This window comes from Mustela nivalis (genome assembly GCF_964662115.1).
Source record: "Mustela nivalis genome assembly, contig: HAP1_SCAFFOLD_292, whole genome shotgun sequence".
In the NCBI taxonomy this organism is placed as follows: Eukaryota; Metazoa; Chordata; class Mammalia; order Carnivora; family Mustelidae; genus Mustela; species Mustela nivalis.
This window is the reverse complement of record NW_028136349.1, coordinates 463383-481902: the sequence shown is the minus strand read 5'-3', so window position 1 is coordinate 481902 and position 18520 is coordinate 463383. Positions and strand designations below refer to the sequence as shown.

General features: G+C 42.5%; 1 protein-coding gene across 1 annotated transcript in view; it reads left to right on the top strand.

Annotated features, from left to right (window-relative positions):
• Nucleotides 1-18277, top strand: part of LOC309857055 (uncharacterized protein) — a 252171-nt gene extending 233894 nt beyond the window's left edge. The window contains exon 3 of the mRNA XM_082749938.1: nt 17963-18277. The gene's annotated coding sequence lies outside the window, so the exon portion shown is untranslated. The remainder of the gene's footprint in view (nt 1-17962) is intronic.
• Nucleotides 18278-18520: the final 243 nt, after the last annotated feature.

Here is an 18520-nt window from a genome sequence, read left to right as displayed (position 1 = left end):
CACCTGGGGGCTAAGTTAATGAGAGAGTTCTTTGATAGCTTTATGTGAGCTAATTCTGCTTGTCACATGGTATAGGGGACCTGGAGAAGAGGGAGGAAGTCAGAGAGCAGAGGATAGGTGGGGTGCCTTTGTTCAGTGACCATCCCCTCATGTCAACCACCATCCCAATCATTAACTCTGGGTGTTTAAACACAGACATCCTGAGACAGATCAAAGACAGGTTCTTGGCAACAGGTCAGAACATATTCTTGGGAAAAAGAGTTATGCTAGTGGACCCTTGTGAATCTGAGGTGTCTTCCTCCTAGAGACCTGGGTGTTTTGTAGACAACCTCTCATCCACCTTTTTGCAATGTCCCCGCAAGGCACTTATTCCCAAGTCTGGGAAAACTGAAGAATATTAGACTCTGTGCTCTTAGAGATCAGGGAAGGTGTCAATGAATCATCCTTCTGGGTTCTAACCTAGACTTACAACAGATAAGAACCGAGTTCAATCAAATGTGATAGGTATTGAGGGCTAGATGAGTCAGCATGGCTTAGATTCAAGACCAAAATAATCTTGAATCTTCCTGTGCCCTGAATTGAAAAATGGTGCCCAGGGAATAGTGTACCTGGCCCGATCCAGCCATGCTTACCCCAAGAATATGAATATGCATTTTCTTTTGAAAGTTTTATGGTTTTAGCCTTTACATTTAAGTCTACAATCTATTTCCAGTTAATTTTTGGATATAGTGTGAGGCAAGAGTGATGATTTGTTTTCCCATACATACATGCAATGATAGAAATGCTTTCCAGCCTGCCGCCAAGAAGAATGGGCCTGGGTCTTTCCCACTGTTTCCTGGCAATGGTCCAGCACAGCTTTCCTTCAGAGCAGTCAAATAACTGAAAGAAAATCCTCAAATTTAACAATCTTGTCTACTGGGTTTCAATGGAAGTTCATGCATTTTATCCACTCCCCCTTTTCAACCTGCTTTCTATAGAGAACATCAATTCACCTGTTGGAATTAAACCTGGAAAAAAAGGGCAACAAATTAAGCCACTTACAAGAGTGTCACGAAGTACTGACCTTTTATTCTTAACACAGTGACTGGACAGAACCCCTATTTTTGCGAGTAAAAAAGAGCAGGCACCCCTTTCCCATCCTATGCGATAGTGCACTTCAAAGCCTTGTTTAAGCAAATCTTAGAATGTAGAAGTTGTAGGGAACAGAATGTTCATCAGTTTGATGAACGTTGGAAACAGTGATCTTTGCAGCTTCAGTATATAACAGTGAGCTTGTGCATTCTTGGATAGCTGTCCATTACTGATGTGTGCCGGATTAGTTTTACAGTTTCACCTGAGGAAGGAAGACTTTATGTTTTATGAAGAGTCCAGAAATTCTGCTTTTAAGGCTAAATGCATACAGCAACATTTATTACACAGAAAGTGCAGCAAGTCTACAAGACCAGAAGCATAAGTACTGATGAATGGATGGAAGCAGTAGCTAGGACTGTAGACAATCCTATAGCAAGACAAGACTGTGATGCTTCCGGATGGTCCAGGAAATCTTCTGGAGGCTTCAGTACCTGGTGTGATCATTTAGTCGTGAAAAGGGCACATCGGAAGGGGTGGTGTGGTGAGCAAGGGCACAGGACAGGAGCCGAGCACATCTGGCAGGTGGCAAGTGGACTGTCAAGGTGGGGCCGTGAGAGACTGGGGTCAAGGCAAGCTGCCAGGAGCCAGGAAGCCTCCTGAAAGCCCGACTATCCCAGGATAGCATATCCTCAAATCATGATGATAAGGCTTACGACGATTTAAATGCTGTTAAATGGGAATTTTGCCTTTTAAACCATGCTATACCTTTGATTGTAAGATGTATCCCAATTTCAAAGATGTTAGATTGTGTGGGGGGAAAAGCACAAGTCAGTGTGCTAGCCAGCCTCGGGGAGGACCACGAAGATTTCCACATCCCAGTATCTGCATGTGTGTTGTACCCTCCCACATCTGGTGTGACTAACAGGATATAGCCGAATTGGGGGTAAATCAGTTACAGAATTAGGTTATGAAAGACACTGAGGCTTCTGTTTTGTTCTCTCTCTGTTTTCCTCTCTTTCTTTTCTCTCTCTCTCTCTCCTTTCTTCTTCTATTCCCCCTCTCCTTCCCTTTCACACCCTCCCTTTCTCTCTCTTTCTCATTTATCATTAGCTCTTGTGGAAACGCAGGTATCCCTGTAGATACCCGGGTGGCAAGGAACTGAAGCCCTCCTCACCTGCCACCTGCACAGAATTGAGGTCTGTCCATCATCACATGTCCTTCAAACAGCTGCAGCCGGCTATTTGATGGCAATCTCATGAGATACCTCAAGGGAGAAACACATAGCTCAACAGCTTCCAGGTGCCTGACCTTCAGAAACGGTGTGAGATCATAAGTACTTAAATATATAGTTTGGGCTGCTAAGTTTGGGGGTAATTCATTGCAAAGCAATAGAGAAACGATTCTATACAAAGACTCAAAATATGCCTTATTCCGTATGTGTACTCAGTGTCAGTCTGACGTTCAGAAAGAGATATGCCTGCCTGAGGCTGCTTAGAACTGCAGTGCCTCAGAGCAGGGGGAGACATTAAAGAGAGGTAACAAAAAATGGGGAAAGGGAATGCAGACATAAAAAAAAAGAACCATTTTGCTTTTCTAGGTCCTTCTTTTTAAAGAGTAGAAAATATACTTTCCTAGAAAGAAATAAACACAGAAGGAAAGAGTAGGATGAAAGTTACCTTTATCAGCCTATAAACAGATACTCAAACCAAAAACACTGGAAACTGCAAAAAGATGCCAACTGTATTTAAAGAAATGGCACACGACGTTAGGTATGAATAACTTTCATGCAAATTGAAGAGGTAGACGTGGTCGAATTGTTCAGGAGTCACCAAAATAATGTGAAGAACATTCTATTGAAAGGAAGGAAGACTGAGATTCTGAAAAAATGTTTTATTAGGTAAAAGAATGAATAAATAAATGTATATATATACATATATATATATGTATATATACATATATATATAAGTTTTCTAGGGTTGCTATTTCAAGATACCAGAAGCCTGGAGGCTGAAACCACAGAAGTGGACAGTGTCACATTTCTAGAGGCTACAATGTTGGTAGGACATGCTCCTTTTGTAGGTATTGTGGATGGATCTGTTCCAGGCCCCTTTTCCAGCTTGAAGTATTGCTCTGGCTTTGGACTTCTTCACCGGGGCTTCTCCCTCAGTGCATATCTGTGTATCCGCACTCTCCCTTCTTAGAAGCACATAAGTCCTCCTGAATTAGGGGCCCAGTCTACTCAAATATGACCTCATCCTAGCTAGTGACATCTCCAGGGACACTATTTCCAAATAAGGTCATGCTCCCAGGTGCTGTGGTTTAGGACTGGGATACTTCATATGCATAAACACATACACACATATACATACACGTGTGTATGTATATGTATTCCTATATATATCTATGTGTATAGATAGAAAGGGAGGAAGGAATAGACGGGAAAAAGAAAATACGCCTAGCGAGTTAGTAGACTTCACCTTTAACTTTTCAACAATGACCTTCAGAATGAACGACTGAAATTCTATTGAAAGAAAAGACATGGATAGGTCAGTGAAAAATAAACTCTACATAGGGGGATGCAGTGGCTAGTATAGATTTTGTGGAAAGAGAAAGGATGAAAAGGGCTAGACGTTACCCAAAGGAATCCTCAAAGGCTGCTTTTCCAAGGTCTTGAGAAGAGACAATGGAAAGACACCCAATCCGTGAACAGAGAAAGAAACCATTGCAGAACAACAAGGGATCCTTTTAGAAAGACATGGCTATCCTCAAGGTGTCTGCATGCGATGAGAAAACTCACTGAGATCCACCGCATTCAAGCCCATCCAACAAGGCTCCAGACACTTTTTGGAAAGTTTGTCTTTCTTTCACGGAGAGACAATGAGTGAGAGAGAGCATGAGAGAGGAGATGGTCAGTGGGAGAAGCCGACTCCCCAAGGAGCTGGGAGCGGGAGGCGGTAGGAGATCCTGCCAGTCCGGGGTCATGACCTGAGCCCAAGGCAGTCGCTGAACTAACCGAGCCACGCAGGCGCCCGTCTCCAGAAATGGGTCAGCAACAGCTGAGGAGCACCTGGGTGGCACCTTCAGTGAAGTGCCCAACTCTGGGTTCTGGCTCAGGGGGTGATCTCAGGCTCTTGAGATTGAGCCCTGAGGCTAGCTCTGGGTTCAGGGCAGAGTCCTCTAGGTCTCTCTTCGGGTCCTGCCCTTCCCCCCTTCCCCATGAAGAGTGCTCTTGCCCTGAAACCAACTAGGAAAAGCATTAACAGAAATAAACAATGGTTGAGAGGGGGTGTAATGCCAACTGAATATTACCCCACCTTAAAAGACCACCAGAGACGTGAGTCAAAGCCAAGCAGCAAGGGTCGTTTATTGCAGGTTTGAACCTGGACCTCTGCGCTGCTCGTTGCCGATAACGCCGAGAGGTCCGGAGCTGGGTCAGTGCAGGATTTTTATAGACAGATACAAACAAGTTTCGGGTGGGGCTGAGCTGATTGATTGATAGTTTGAACAGGCATACTTGGCGTCAGTGGATTGGGTCAGGGGACCAGCGCGCGAAAGCAGACAAAGCAATCTTACAGAAGCAGAACTGGCCGGTTAGCCCACGCATGCGGGAAAAAAAAGCACTATCAGGATATTGAAGGCCTGGTTACTATCAAGCCAAGGCCACTTTCCCTCTAATGAGGCACTAACATAAAGACAATTGGGAGTCTCCTGGTGAAATGTTAACATTCCGGCTATCAAAGGTAAGGTAACTTCTTTGTTGTAAATCTCAAGGACATTTGCAAACCAAGGGAGACTCCTACCCTGCAGGACTGTGATTTCTGCAAGTTAACTATTTATCATTTTATGGCAGTCAGGGGTGCCTGAGGAATGCTACACATATGGAGGGGAGCGGGTGAAGGGGGGGTTGCAAGGCGCCAGCTTTTGCTTTGTCCTCAGCCAGCCTCCTGCTCCGTCATTCCCTCCTGAACAATTTTGACCCTTAAATCTTTAAGGGGGTTGAAGGTGGAAGGTCTCATCTTCTATAACTTCTTCGTGCTGAATGGGGGCGTAGAGCTGTCCCTACCTACTGGGGTCAATATTGATCAGGGTAGGAATGTATAAGGGAGTTACGAAAGGTGGAGGCAGCTGAATCCAGCGCTCACAGTGAAGAGGCGTCCTCGCGTGCAATAAGGATCATCTGTCGTGGTGTAGTCATTGTAGCAATGGAGTCTCGGCACCAAGTAGAGAAAGATGGAACAAAGCAACTTATTAAGGTTAATAAGGCGATAAGAATAAGAAGCCCGAAAGGAGATTTGGCCATAGCCCTCCTCCAAGCCAGGAACTTAACCAATCACTAAAAGCGAGAGAGGGACCTTGTAGAGCCTTAATCTGGGCATTCATATCCTTAATTAGTCCTGTGATACTTTTGTGATAGTCTGGGATGTACAAACAACATTCTGTCTTGATAATTGCACATGTGCCACCCTGGGCTGCTTTCAGGACATCTAAGGCCATCCTATTTTGTAGGATTGCCTTGTGTATCTGTGACAATTCGGTATTAAGTAGGGAGATGTCATTTAGTGAATCATTGAGTGCCTTTGTAGTATATTTATTAAAGGCTTCTACATGCCACATGACATCCTCTAGTCCCGCAGATGGAACAAAAATGGATGCTAAGTGATCATACCATTTAAAAACAGATCGCGTCCATCTTTGTTTCAAGTTGGGGAGATTAGCTGGGGTTGTAATGGTTTTAGTAATGCACCCATGAATTCAGGCAAATCCTAAAGTACAGCGACCTATCTACCCTGGACAAAGCCAGGACCACAAGTTGGATCCACATATCCAGTGGGTTCCGTTTGGAGCTGGCCATCTGATGCCAGGTCGCCTTGCCCGGTCAGTAGCAAACCAGTCAGTAGCCTGAAGTACTATTATTTGGGAATACATTTCTAGTGAGCCATCCTAGACATCGTGTGTTATTTGCCCAATACCACTCGTATGATTCCTTTGTTCCCAGCATAAAACTGCCTTCTGACTGAGCTGCCCAATCGTGGGTGTAAGCCACAGATATGTATCTCAGATTTGATATATGCCATCCTTAGTATAGCGATAAGGAGGGTTTTGGAACTTAGGCCCATATTTGATTGGGGAGTTATGGCTTGATAGCAATCCCCTTTCTTCCAAATAGCTCCATGGGCATGTAGCATATTTGGAGTCAGTATAAATGTTAATTCTTAGGCTTTGGCAATTGCAAAGTGCTAGTGAGCACTATGGCACACCTAGCTTTTCTTATTCTTTCTATGAAAACTACTGTCATCAGAAAACCAACTGCCATTCGTATTTTTAACAGGGGCATCTTAAATCTGGACAAATAGAGTAAGTAAGATCAATAACCTCTGAACATTTTTGCTCTACAGAGAAAGAAGTACAATGGTCAGGTTCAGGCATACAGGTAACTAGGTTTAAAGTTTGACAAATTTTAAGTATTATTTCTGGCATATCTATAAGTATAGTCCAATATTTAATTAGATGGCCTCTATCATCCATTGGTGGCCTTTGGCTTATAAGACAAATCTGGACCTGATGTGAAGTCATTACAGTCAGGGACTGTTCCATAGTGAGCTTTGAGGCTCCTTTTATGAGGGCTGTTCTATGCTTAGCTAAAGCATCTGTTTGCAATTGCACCTCAACAGAGGTGGCCTCTAGGATAAATATGACTAAGGGATGAAACCCATAAGAAGACCTTTGAGTGGTCCCGCCTTAACAATATCCTGATTACAGAGGATCATTGTCAAGTGGGAGAAAACTTGTCAAGAGATAAGGGGAGTCCCCCATGCATCATACAATCCACTCATAAACAAAGTGGGGTCATCCATTGTCTCCACAAGTCCATAGTTAATCCTATGGAGTGCAATAGACTGGCTTTTAGGCAATTTCATTATCCCAGCCACACATAAGGTGTTAGTTAAGTTATACAATTGTAGGGGAATCAATCCCATTTTCCAGTTGTTTAATCATGTGTGAGGGGGTTCTACTAATATCCCCACAAAATAAAAAAGCAAGAAGATCATCTAAATGAGCTATTGTGTAACTTCTCTGAAGTTTACCTCAAATTGTTTAGCTTAGGTAAACAAACATTTAAAGACAATCAAATCTAGAATTTAACATCCATAAAGGTGTGTTACTAAAACAATTTTTCTCTCTAAAATAACCCTCATTTACAGAGATAGCCAAATCAGGACTAATTCACTTGTGAAACAAGTCCAGTTTTGACAAACTTGGCCCATTATTTACACAAGCTCAGCAAGAACAGTTGAGTGTGATCATATAGATCTTTTAGAATCTGCTTTGCTGGAACTTCTTATAAGGAATCTCTGGGTTGAACTTTTAGTAGCCTCTCCGGGCCAGAAGCCAAGCCCTGTACTTGCCATCAGGCATGCCTGCAATACCTGTTGATTTGGGCGAGTTCCTCTTCTGAGTTTCAGAAGAGTGACATTCTTTACTCACCTGGTGAGGCTGCTGGGAACTCTGTAAGCAAGGTATCAGGCCAACAGTCCCAAGGGGCTTTATGGCTCCAGGTTTCATAAAGTCAACCTTAGTTCCTTAAAGCTGTCTGGTCATATCTGAGTCTATGCATGTCTTTCTCAAATATGACATTCCAGTCAAAGCCTTGGTAAAATAACCAGTTCTCAATGGTGTCCTGTTAAAGGAGAACAGATTCTTATTGAACTTATGCAAATGGCTGATTGCCATGGAAGAAAGAATACTTACTGAGACCTTTTGGTTTCAGAGGGTTCAGATAGAAAATTTGAATGCCTTGAGCACTTTTACATCTCTATAAGTTACAGATAACTTAAGAAAAAGTATCCCTAGTCTGGAAGAGCAAACATTAGAGAGAACCAGCAATGTTTAAAGTAAGACAAAACATTAAGAGACACAACATTATAATCTTTTAGTTCATTTAGTTCCATATTACTAAATCTGGTGAATGCAGCTTTAGTTAGTTCTGGAAATTCTTACCCATTTCAGTTTTAGGATTTTCAAGTATATTAAATATCTGTATTTGTCCTGAAAGTCCTTTATAGGAATCTCCTTGAAGATAAAACTCATTTTACAAGAGAATTAAAACAGTTTTAAATGACAAAAACTCAGAATGGATATGGTTAGAGCTAAAGAGACATGGGAGTTTACAATTTAGCTGCAAGAAAATCAGGTTACAATTTCTGTGACATATAACATTCCCATAATTACAATATCAAGCGATGATCTCTCAAAACATTAAAACTTTAGGAAGTGCATAGAATAGAATCTCTAGAATAGTTATAGCATTTTCCCAAATGTAACCCAAGGTTTATCATTGGTTTAAATATTGTCAAAAAATGCTAAAACCTTAGAAAGTTTAAAAACACATGCCTAAATATAATTAGGGATGTTAAACACCTGATAAAACAAAACATAGGAACTGAATTTTCCAGGCAGGCAAAGAGAAAACCATTTACAATTTTTAACAGATCAATTAGCTAAGAAAACTTTGCCCCTTTTAAACAGAAAGAAAACCAGCTTTTTATATCAGTGTCTTTCCCTTTTTTATTTTATTTCTAAGTGTGCAGTCTTAAGATAGGAGTTTTCTGGGTTTCCCTCCCATCATGAATGATGTCGCAGACAAAGGAGGGGGATCTTTCCCCTGCTGTCCTGTTCCCATCCCTCATGGGAATTTAGGAGCGTCTTAGCTAAGGCTTGTCCGTATAAACCCCGGACCAGGCTACTCCATGGAGTAGATGACCGTTATGCCATATGACGCCCCGCGAGACTCAAGGTGCAGCCCACTCAGACTCTGTAGCCGACGTGGTGGAGCCATACAGACACATTCACACAGTCAGGCATCTCTTCAGATTCAAACAGGTTGGATACCCTCCCCTTCTGGGCATCTCTGGCTAATGGGAGGTGATCAGTCTCCCCTTTCACTCTTTACAGATTAGAGTGAGTTTCTATGGTTACAGGCAATGGAGGATGGTAACAGGGTGTTTTCGCAGTCCCTCAAGGTTGGCTGTTTCCTTAATCTCTCAAGGCCAAATGGCCCTTATACTAGGAAGTATAATCTGTGTGGAGGCAGGTCAGGAGAGTGCTAAATTACCTTGGAGGATGTTTTTCTTTCTTTTTTTAGTCTGTCCTGACTGTATCTAAAATTTCTTTTGTGAAGATTTCCGTTCACAAACCTTCTACAACTTTCCTTTGCATTCAGGTTTTGTCCCAAGCCATTTCCTTCCAAACAACCATCTCATTTAGGACAAAAATTACCTTTTATCTTTAATAAAATGCATTTCCCTTCTTTAAATCTTTCTTACATATCATCTACTTTCCTGCAGAGTTTCCCTTATTTCCATCAGTCTTAGTTACACTAAGCAGAATTTGATACTCTTAGAAACCCCTTAATCTCTAGTAAAGACTAAGTATTAACCAATTGTGAACTGCTACAACAGAATTCTTCAGGTGGAAAATTTATGAATCAGTTAAGTGGAAAACAAATTTACCAACAGATTTAAATACTCTTAGTTTCTTTGCAGTAAGAAGTCAAAAGCACAAACCTACATCCAGTAATTAATGACTTAGCATTTTATCCTGTTTGGTTAAGACAATTCAATTCCATTTGTCATCCAAGCAAACCTTTAAAACTTTCAGATTACCAAAGACTTTGAAAGCTACTTCAGCAATTACCCATTAGAACTTTGAGACAGACAATTAACCATCAGTTTAGTTGTTTCTTTGCTAACAAATTTTAATAAATAACATGAGCTTATTTAACCTTCAGCAAACTTTGATAGAATAAAAGTTTCACATTTACTTCTGTAACTTCAAAGACACATCTTATCTTAATTAAACCAACAAACTTAACTTAATTTCAATACTGATTTACGTTCCACCTGGGCCACTCCACTTTGAATGTTTACCTGAGACATGCGTGGGAAGATCTGGAGTGGGGGTGTTTGGTCCAGGGGGTGCTCTTCTTGCTCCTTGACAGTGGAGAGAGAAGGAGCCATGGTGCATGATCTAGAGGCTAGTCATGCAGGCTGCACGCACGCTGGTGCACAGAAACAGGAGAAGGGGGAAACAGAAGAAACAAAGTGCTGCCAGGAGGCAGAGAAAGGATTCCCAGTTTTGGAGCTCCTAAGCCCCAACAGAGGAGCAGATGCCATGCTTTCCCACCAGCAAGGGGGGAGGGGTTAAGCAGTCCAAGTCGGGCCAGAGAACACAGGGAAACTTCCCCGAAACAAAGGGAGTTTCGGCAGCTGCTTGGGAATATTCCTTATGGTCTCTGTCTCGAGTTAGACTAACCCCAGTTGGCTCCAGTTATAGCCATTAACACGGGAAGTGAGTGAGGGAGAGGCCCCCACATCTATTAGGAGAAACAGAGAGAAATAAAGCCAGAGTCCCCTTTGCTAGGGATGGCCCAACAACCTGGGTTTACTAGAAGAAGGCTTAAACATAATTACCATCCAATATGTCAGGAGAAAGTTTATTAGCTGACTCATTTGGACAAACACATTCCGCAAAAGCCCCTTACTTGGGGTCCTGGTGCAGAGCAATGAAGGCCTAGGTATGAGCGGTGAAAGTATCCTAGGCCCATTTACCCTGCTTCCTGCAGAGGAGATCTAACTGATAGATCCCACTGAGGCCATGCAGTGTTACAGGAGTTTAGTCCTTTCCTAAGTTTTGCAATCCAAATTATTTCCAGTGGGTTAAAAGGCACCCCAAGGTAGAGTCCTTGGGAACTGAGGAAGCCTACTGAGACCATGCTTCCAGAAAAGTAATGAAGGTCCATTACCAAATCCCCCCTGACTCCTGGGTAGCGTCCCATGCAGGATATGTCAGAGGTTCCTGTGTGTCAAAAGCGACCAGAGGCATCCCTCAAGATACCGCTATTGATCACCATCCTGCCTTCCCTGGGAGACATTCCTGCCATAAAAGTCCCTGGAGGGGTGCCAGCGTCCCTCAACTTCCCCATTGCATCCTAGGCTGCTGATGGGTGCCTGGTGAATGGACCAAAACGTTGTGCCATGCCATGCTCATTGTCTGTCCTGAAGACTGCATACTGTTTTGCCATTTTAACCCATGGAAATACTAGAAAAGTTTGGCAAGGGGAAATTACCCAATTTCATAGCTTTAAGTGGTTTGCAGACGACACTGACGAGAAACAATAAAGACTGAAATCCATCATGGTCTAAGCGACATTCCAGCACATGTGGTCCTTACAGCCAACTTCCCTAGGAAAGGGTCCCCGGTTGCGTTTTAATTCAATTGAGTACTGGTTTCGGCCGGCTCCCAGTGGAGGTCCCGCGGCCAGAAGTGGCTAGACCAGGGATGTGGAGGGGATCACATTAGATCAATCAGGAGGAAACCTCACACGGGAGTCTTAAGATTGGCAGCCATCCTGGTGACTTAGGTGGCTGTCCCGTGCCCAAGAGAGACAGCTTTCTATAAGAACAGGAATAAAGAGAGGCCATCAAGTTTCTGGGTCTTATTGCCATTCCGGCCAGGGTACTAACTTACAGCCAAAAGGCAGACGTTCTCCTCCCCATAGAGTAGCCACAGGCTAGAGGATTACAGCCTGAGCAATTGACATGCAAGTGTTCCAATAAGACCATACTCCTTGAAAAAGCCCTGGAATGAGAGTAGAGGAAAAGGGAAAGTACTCACCAATTTTGCATCAAAGCTCAGAGTCCAAATGTAAAGACTCATAAATCTCCTGGTTGGCTCGCCAAAAATGATGAAGTTCCAGAACCTAAGTCAGGTTCGGTGGGGTGAGTTTCAGAGCTGACGACTAAAGAAAGAATTCTTAAGACATCTTTGGTGCAAAATGGTGGTTTATTAAAGCACGGGGACAGGACCCATGGGCAGGAAGAGCTGCGGCTGCCCCGGGCATGTGAGGAGTGGCTGGTTATATACACAGGAGTTGGGTAGGCGAGGACAAAGGGTTGTTCAGAAGGGCTATTGGGATAAAGAAGACTGTCCCATTTTAGATTCTGAATAAAGCAAGTAACAAATAGCCACAACACTGAACAAGACAAACAGACCGGTCACAAGACGTGCCTTGCGGCTTTGGCGCCAAACCGAAACCGATTCCAACAGTCGGGGGAAAGCAGAAGCTGTTCCCTCGGCCAAAAATTGAACGTATCCCTCGGATACGCTTGGGGCACTGAAAAATCGAGCTCCCCGAATCCCTGGGACGTCTCCCAGGGTAGCAGGGGAGAAGTCTGAGTTTGTCAACTCCTTCTGAAGCTGCCCCGAACCGAGCACCGGTCTATTACGCATAATAGCACAATTCCGATACCGAACACTGAACAAGACACAAACAATAAGCAGGCAGACAAGGCAGCAGACAAGACAACAGAGACAATGGCCGGCCAGCTTACCTCCCAGTGGGACCGGTGGTCGTTGGGCTGGGGTCCATGGTGGATCTCGGTAGAACCTCCAAATGAAAGACCCTAGAGGACCCGCACCCAAGGACGCACTCAGAGACCACTGGATGCAATAAGCAAGAGGATTTTATTCGGGCATGCTCGGACTCCCAGGGACACTTGACCATGAAATCTGCGAAGGATGGGTCAGTGTCTGAGAGCCCTGATCTGTTTCGGGAGTGACTTAATATAGAATTTTACAGTCCATTACATCAGAGCTCTCACTTTTCTAACCAGTAATTTCAAAGCATTACAGTAAGGCCTACACACAGGTAGCCAATCCTTTAAAATCAACCCTACATTCTGGCCAGTCACCGTTCAGGTAGTGTACAGTAGAGGATTCGTGTTGAATTGCACGTTTCTAACCTTTATCTGTATATGTGGTGAACCGCACGTCTCCAGCTAGCGTACGTGCTGAACCGCTCGTCTCCGGCCTTGGTACGGGAGACAACACTTATCAATTTTATTTAGTAGTAGGGGAAATTCTTAACAGGGGAAGGGTATAACTTTATTTGATTACACAGCGAGCGAGGGTTTAAGCAATTTTTCATTTCTTAGCAAAGCATTAGAAGCATTATTATACAGAAGCCAGAAACAGCTGGGTTAAACAGATTTTTGCTATTTGTTATCCTATTATGCTGCTTGCTGACTCCCTTATCTATGGTCCACTGGCCACAGTTTCTTAGTTAGCATAAGCTGGTTATAAAAAGAATGTTAAAACTTATAGGCTATACTATAGTTCTGATCTGGGGTCCTTCATACCTATCCTGCAGGGTCAGGTCGGCCTGGATTTTTATCTGTTGTTCTCTTCTGAGTGGTTAGTTTTTCATAGATACCGCTTTGCTTTTGTCAGGATTTACCCTGGACTATCAAAACCCTTTTCTTGTGCCAGTGAAGCCTAAGAAACAGTCCTGATGAGAGAACCAGGAACTCGAACAGATCATATTTATCCTGAATGTTCCGTCCAAAATGAAAAATACATTTCTGAGGAGCCTCAAGATCTCTGAGAAGGGAAGTTTCACCAACTCTGTCATGTAGGGGCATCAATTCCGATTCTGTGTCAATTTTCCTACTTTCCCACCTCATAATTCTCTACCTCAGAAAGCCCACTCTCAACCGTTTCCTCTCTCAAAGGCAGTTGCTCTTAGAGTCTGCACATGGCACTTGGGGCCTGCTGGTCATTGGCTACTGCCCTCTGTACCTTGGGTCTAACAGCTGCGGGACATCAAGATGAGAACGTCTCTTGTTCTAAGACTTAATATAGTTTGGGGCACATGGTAAGCAATAATCACTTTGTTAGTTGACCCAAGTGTTCGAAAATTCTTAATTATTCTAGTGCCACAGTTTACTTGTTCTAAGATTTGTCCTCCACCCCCATTTTAATATCTCTTAAGGTGGCACTCACCTTGCACTTGATGACATATCTTAGTTTAACTGACAGCATTTCTTTTTCTTAGTCGAGCATAAACTATAGTGCATGTTACCCTTGATGAAAGCTAGGATGCAATTAAATACTCTATTATGGTTACGATTCTGATATTTGAAATCCTCCGGTAGCTCCCTGTGCCCCCACAGTGTAGCACCTCACCTCCTAGGCATAGTATACAAACCATCTCACCCAAAGTGTTAACCCTGGGGCTCAGCCTCCATCCCCAGGTGATGCTGCCAGATCAGCTGTCGGTTGTCATGAACTTGCTGTAGTTTCCCGAATGCACTGTGCTGCCTCCTGGCACTTTGAAACTTGACACACTCATCCTCATTCTTCGCTTTGCCCTTGTCTATCAGCTCCCCTGAAAATCTGTTCCTAAGTGGCTTTTCCCAGCTCCAACCTACCCTTGGCAGTCTTTTATCTCCCTGTGGTAAAGCCTGTCACACTGCACCATGGACATGCCCGTTGTCCCCCTGAGAAGAGAAAAGGGACAGTGAGGGCCCCCAGCATTTGCAGCTCTAGTGCAGAGCCCCATGCCTGGCTTGCAGGCAATGCCAGATCATGAAGACAAACGGAGATCATCCTCTGGCTAAAACCAGCTCTTCTTTGCCTACCGCAGGATCTGGATCAATAAAGAGCAGCCAGTTATTATTGCTGTTTTTCTACGGATTATTTCCCCATATATTTCCCAGGTCTTTATTCTTTTTATAGCACTTTAATTCAGGCTTCAACCACTTCCTAGTCAGATCAGGTGAAATCATTTTCCTTCCCATACCCTCGATGTATTTCACACCTAGTAATTCTTTTTTTTTTTTTTAAGATTTTATTTATTTATTTGACAGAGAGAGATCACAAGCAGGCAGAGAGAGAGGAGGAAGCAGGCTCACTGCTGAGCAGAGAGCCCGATGCGGGCCTCGATCCCAGGACCCTGAGATCATGACCTGAGCCGAAGGCAGCGGCTTAACCCATTGAGCCACACAGGCGCCCTAGTAATTCTTTTTTTAAAGATCTTATTTACCCATTTGACAGATCACAAGTAGGTAGAGAGGCAGGCAGAGAGAGAGGGGGGAAGCAGGCTCGCCACTTAGCAGAGAGCCCGATGTGGGGCTCCATCCCAGGACCCTGAAATCATGACCTGAGCCGAAGGCAGAGGCCTAAACCACTGAGCCACCCAGGAGCCTCCATATCTGGTAATTTTTAACCAACGTGGATTTGCTACATCAAATAGTTCCTTCTTCTTCAAATATAAATATATAAATATATTGATCAAGTCACTCGCATGTCTTAGGAGAATGTCATACCCTTAGTAGCAAACTTAAAATCTTGGCCATTGGTTTTGATTTTTGTTTTGGTTTGATTTGGTTCGGTTTTTGTAATTTTAAAAATCCCTCCAGCCCTTGGCTCTGTCTGACCTGATTGCTTTCAGCTGTTTCTGCCACAAAATTGTCCTGGCAGCGAAAACACTCATTGTTTTCAGTGGCGCCCACTTCTGAACACTTTGTTAATAAAAAGCTTTTTTTTTCTTTTTCTTTTTATTTTGTTGGCTATGGTAAAGTGGAACAACAATGAGGTATTTCAAAGAGGTGAACCACAGATAAATTTCTCTAAGGGTGGAGTGAGGGTTACTCAAAAAGGAACTTGACAAGGCTTTTAAAGATATCGACAATCATTATAACATAACGTGACTGATTGTTACCGTGCTTTTAACTGGACAACACTTGTTTGCTTCCAAGAAAGACTAACATAGTTCTAGATGTTTCTAGCAGCGTTCTAGCACAGGGTCTCATGAGGCAGGGATTCTAGCCACTGGCTGTGCAAGGCATGAGGCCTGTTAGTGATTCAATTTTTTCCTCTGCAGAATGGGCCTTTCTACATTCCAGGTCCTTTCTACCCCAATAAATAATGCGGTGATTCTCTCAGTGAGTTGTACTTTTGGTTTAAACAGCCAACTGTCTCTTAAAAAGGACTTTTGTTTAAAGTCCTTTAAACAAAAGTCCTTTTAAAAAATCTTTTTTGGGGGGCGCCTGGGTGGCTCAGTGGGTTAAGCCACTGCCTTCAGCTCAGGTCATGATCTCGGGGTCCTGGGATCGAGTCCCGCGTCGGGCTCTTGCTCAGCAGGGAGCCTGCTTCCTCCTCTCTCTCTCTGCCTGCCTCTCTGCCTACTTGTAATCTCTCTCTGTCAAATAAATAAATGAAATCTTTAAAAAATCTTTTTTTTATCTTTTATTTTTAAACCCATATGTTTACTCTGATCGTGTAACTTTGTCATTTTGACCTTCTCTGCTGATTAAAATATTCTCTCCAAAATGTCAGTTATTTGCAGGTACTTGCGCTGTAGACATTCTTTACATATTTTTTAAAAAATCCATTCATGATTCTTAGTGAAAATCCTGGGAATCTGAAAGACTACCATTTGCTATTCATCGAACAGTTACTGTCTCCACTAAGTGACAGGGTTTCAGAGAACGCGAGCTCACAAGAGATGTAGCCTTTTTTCCACTTTCTGCTACCATGTTCATTTCTATGTTACTCAGAGGAGCCTTCTTTGTAGAAACATATTATCCAATCTTTTATAAAGCTGAATTTAAATTCTGTCCCTTCATTCCCCACAACGCTTAAAAAGCCAAGCAAATTTTGTTCCAGTTTTTAAGAGCCCATAGATGGCATTTTTTAATGTTGCGTTTTTGAGTTTCCATCACTATTTATGTTACTTCTACTTCACAGATAAACAATTGCTAATGACAATGTAAACTTCCTACAAATGTGCAATCAAAATCTCTAGGTACACATTACTGAAGTTCTTCATTTCCTTTAAACATTATTTTCCTCTTGATATGCATTCTTGTTTTGTATTATATTGCATTATAAAGTTTTTTTTTAACAGACTGCATTTTTTAGAGTAGTTTGGTGATCAAAGTAAAATTTCCTTTCCCCACATACACACAGCCTTCCCCATTATCAACATCCTGTACCACGGTGATAATTTTTCACGCTCACTGACCCTACACTGACACATCATTATCACCCCAAAGTCCACAGTTTACATTAGAGTTCACTCTTGGTGGGGCACCAGGGTGGCTCAGTGGGTTAAGGCTTCTGCCTTCGGCTCAGGTCATAATCTCACAGTCCTGGCATCGAGCCCCAGACCAGACTCTCTGCTTGGCAGGGAGCCTGCTTTCCCCAAACCCCTGCTTTCCCCGCCTGCCTCTCTGCCTGCTTTGATGCCTGTCAAATAAATAAATAAAATCTTAAAAAAACCTTTTCTCATAGAGTTCACTCTTGGTATAGTATCTTATGCATTTTGACAACTGTGTAGCAATATATATCTAAAATATCATACATATCATACAGAACATTTTCACTGGCCTAAAAATCCTCTGTGCTCTGCCTGTTTATCCTCCTCCTCTCCTAACTGCTACAAACCGCTGACCTTTATACCATTTGCATAGTTCTGCCTTTTCTAGAAGGTCATATAGTTGGATCCTTGCAACATGAAGCTTTTTCAAATTGACTTCTTTCACTTATTATGACGAATTTTAAGTTTGTTCCATGTCTTTTCATTGCTTGATAGCCATTTCTCTTTATCGCTGAATCATATCCCATTGTCTCAATGGACCACAGTTTATCTACCCATTCTCCTCCTGAAGGACATCTTGGTTACTTCCAACTCTTGGCACTTATGGGTAAAGCTGTTACAAACACAGGTTTATATGCAGGATTCTGTGTACACAAAGTTTTCACTCCTTTGGGTGAGTACCAAGGAGCATGATTGCTGGATCATATGGTAAGAATATGTTTAGTTTTGTAAGAAACTGCCCAACTGTCTTCCAAAGTGGTAGCACCATTTTGGTGTTCTCACCAGAATGAATGAGAGTTTCTCTTGTTCCTCATCGTCACAAGCATTTTATGTTGTCAGTATTTTGGATTTTAGCCATTCTAATAGACGTGTAGTGATATATCATTGTTTTATTGATTGATTGATTGATTGATTGATTTTTTAAAATGATTTTATTTATTTATTTGACAGAGAGAGATCACAAGGAAACGGGGAGGCAGTCAGAGAGAGATAGAAAGGGAAGCAGGCTGCTGCTGAGCAGAGAGCCCAACGTGGAACTGAATCCCAGGACCCTGAGATCATGACCTGAGCCAAAGGCAGCGGCTTAACCCACTGAGCCATCCAGGCGCCCCTCATTGTTCTTTTAATTTACAATTCATTAATTATATATGCTGTGGATCATCACAGCATCTTTTCATATCATTATTGCCATCTCAATATCTTCTTCAGTGAGGTGTCTGTTCCAGTCCTTGCCAATTTTTCAATCAGGTCATTCATTTTCTTGTGTTTGAGCTAATAAATAAATAAATAATAATAATAAATAATTAAATAATAAATGAATAAATAAATAATAAATAAATGAATGAATTTATTATGTATATAATATATATTATATAATATATATTATACATATTATTATATGTTAAATAATAATTTCTTAAAAATAAATTTACTAATGAGGTCAAGAATTCAGAATCACAAATACTTCAGAACTAATAATAACTGCCTTCACTGGATGTTATTCTATAA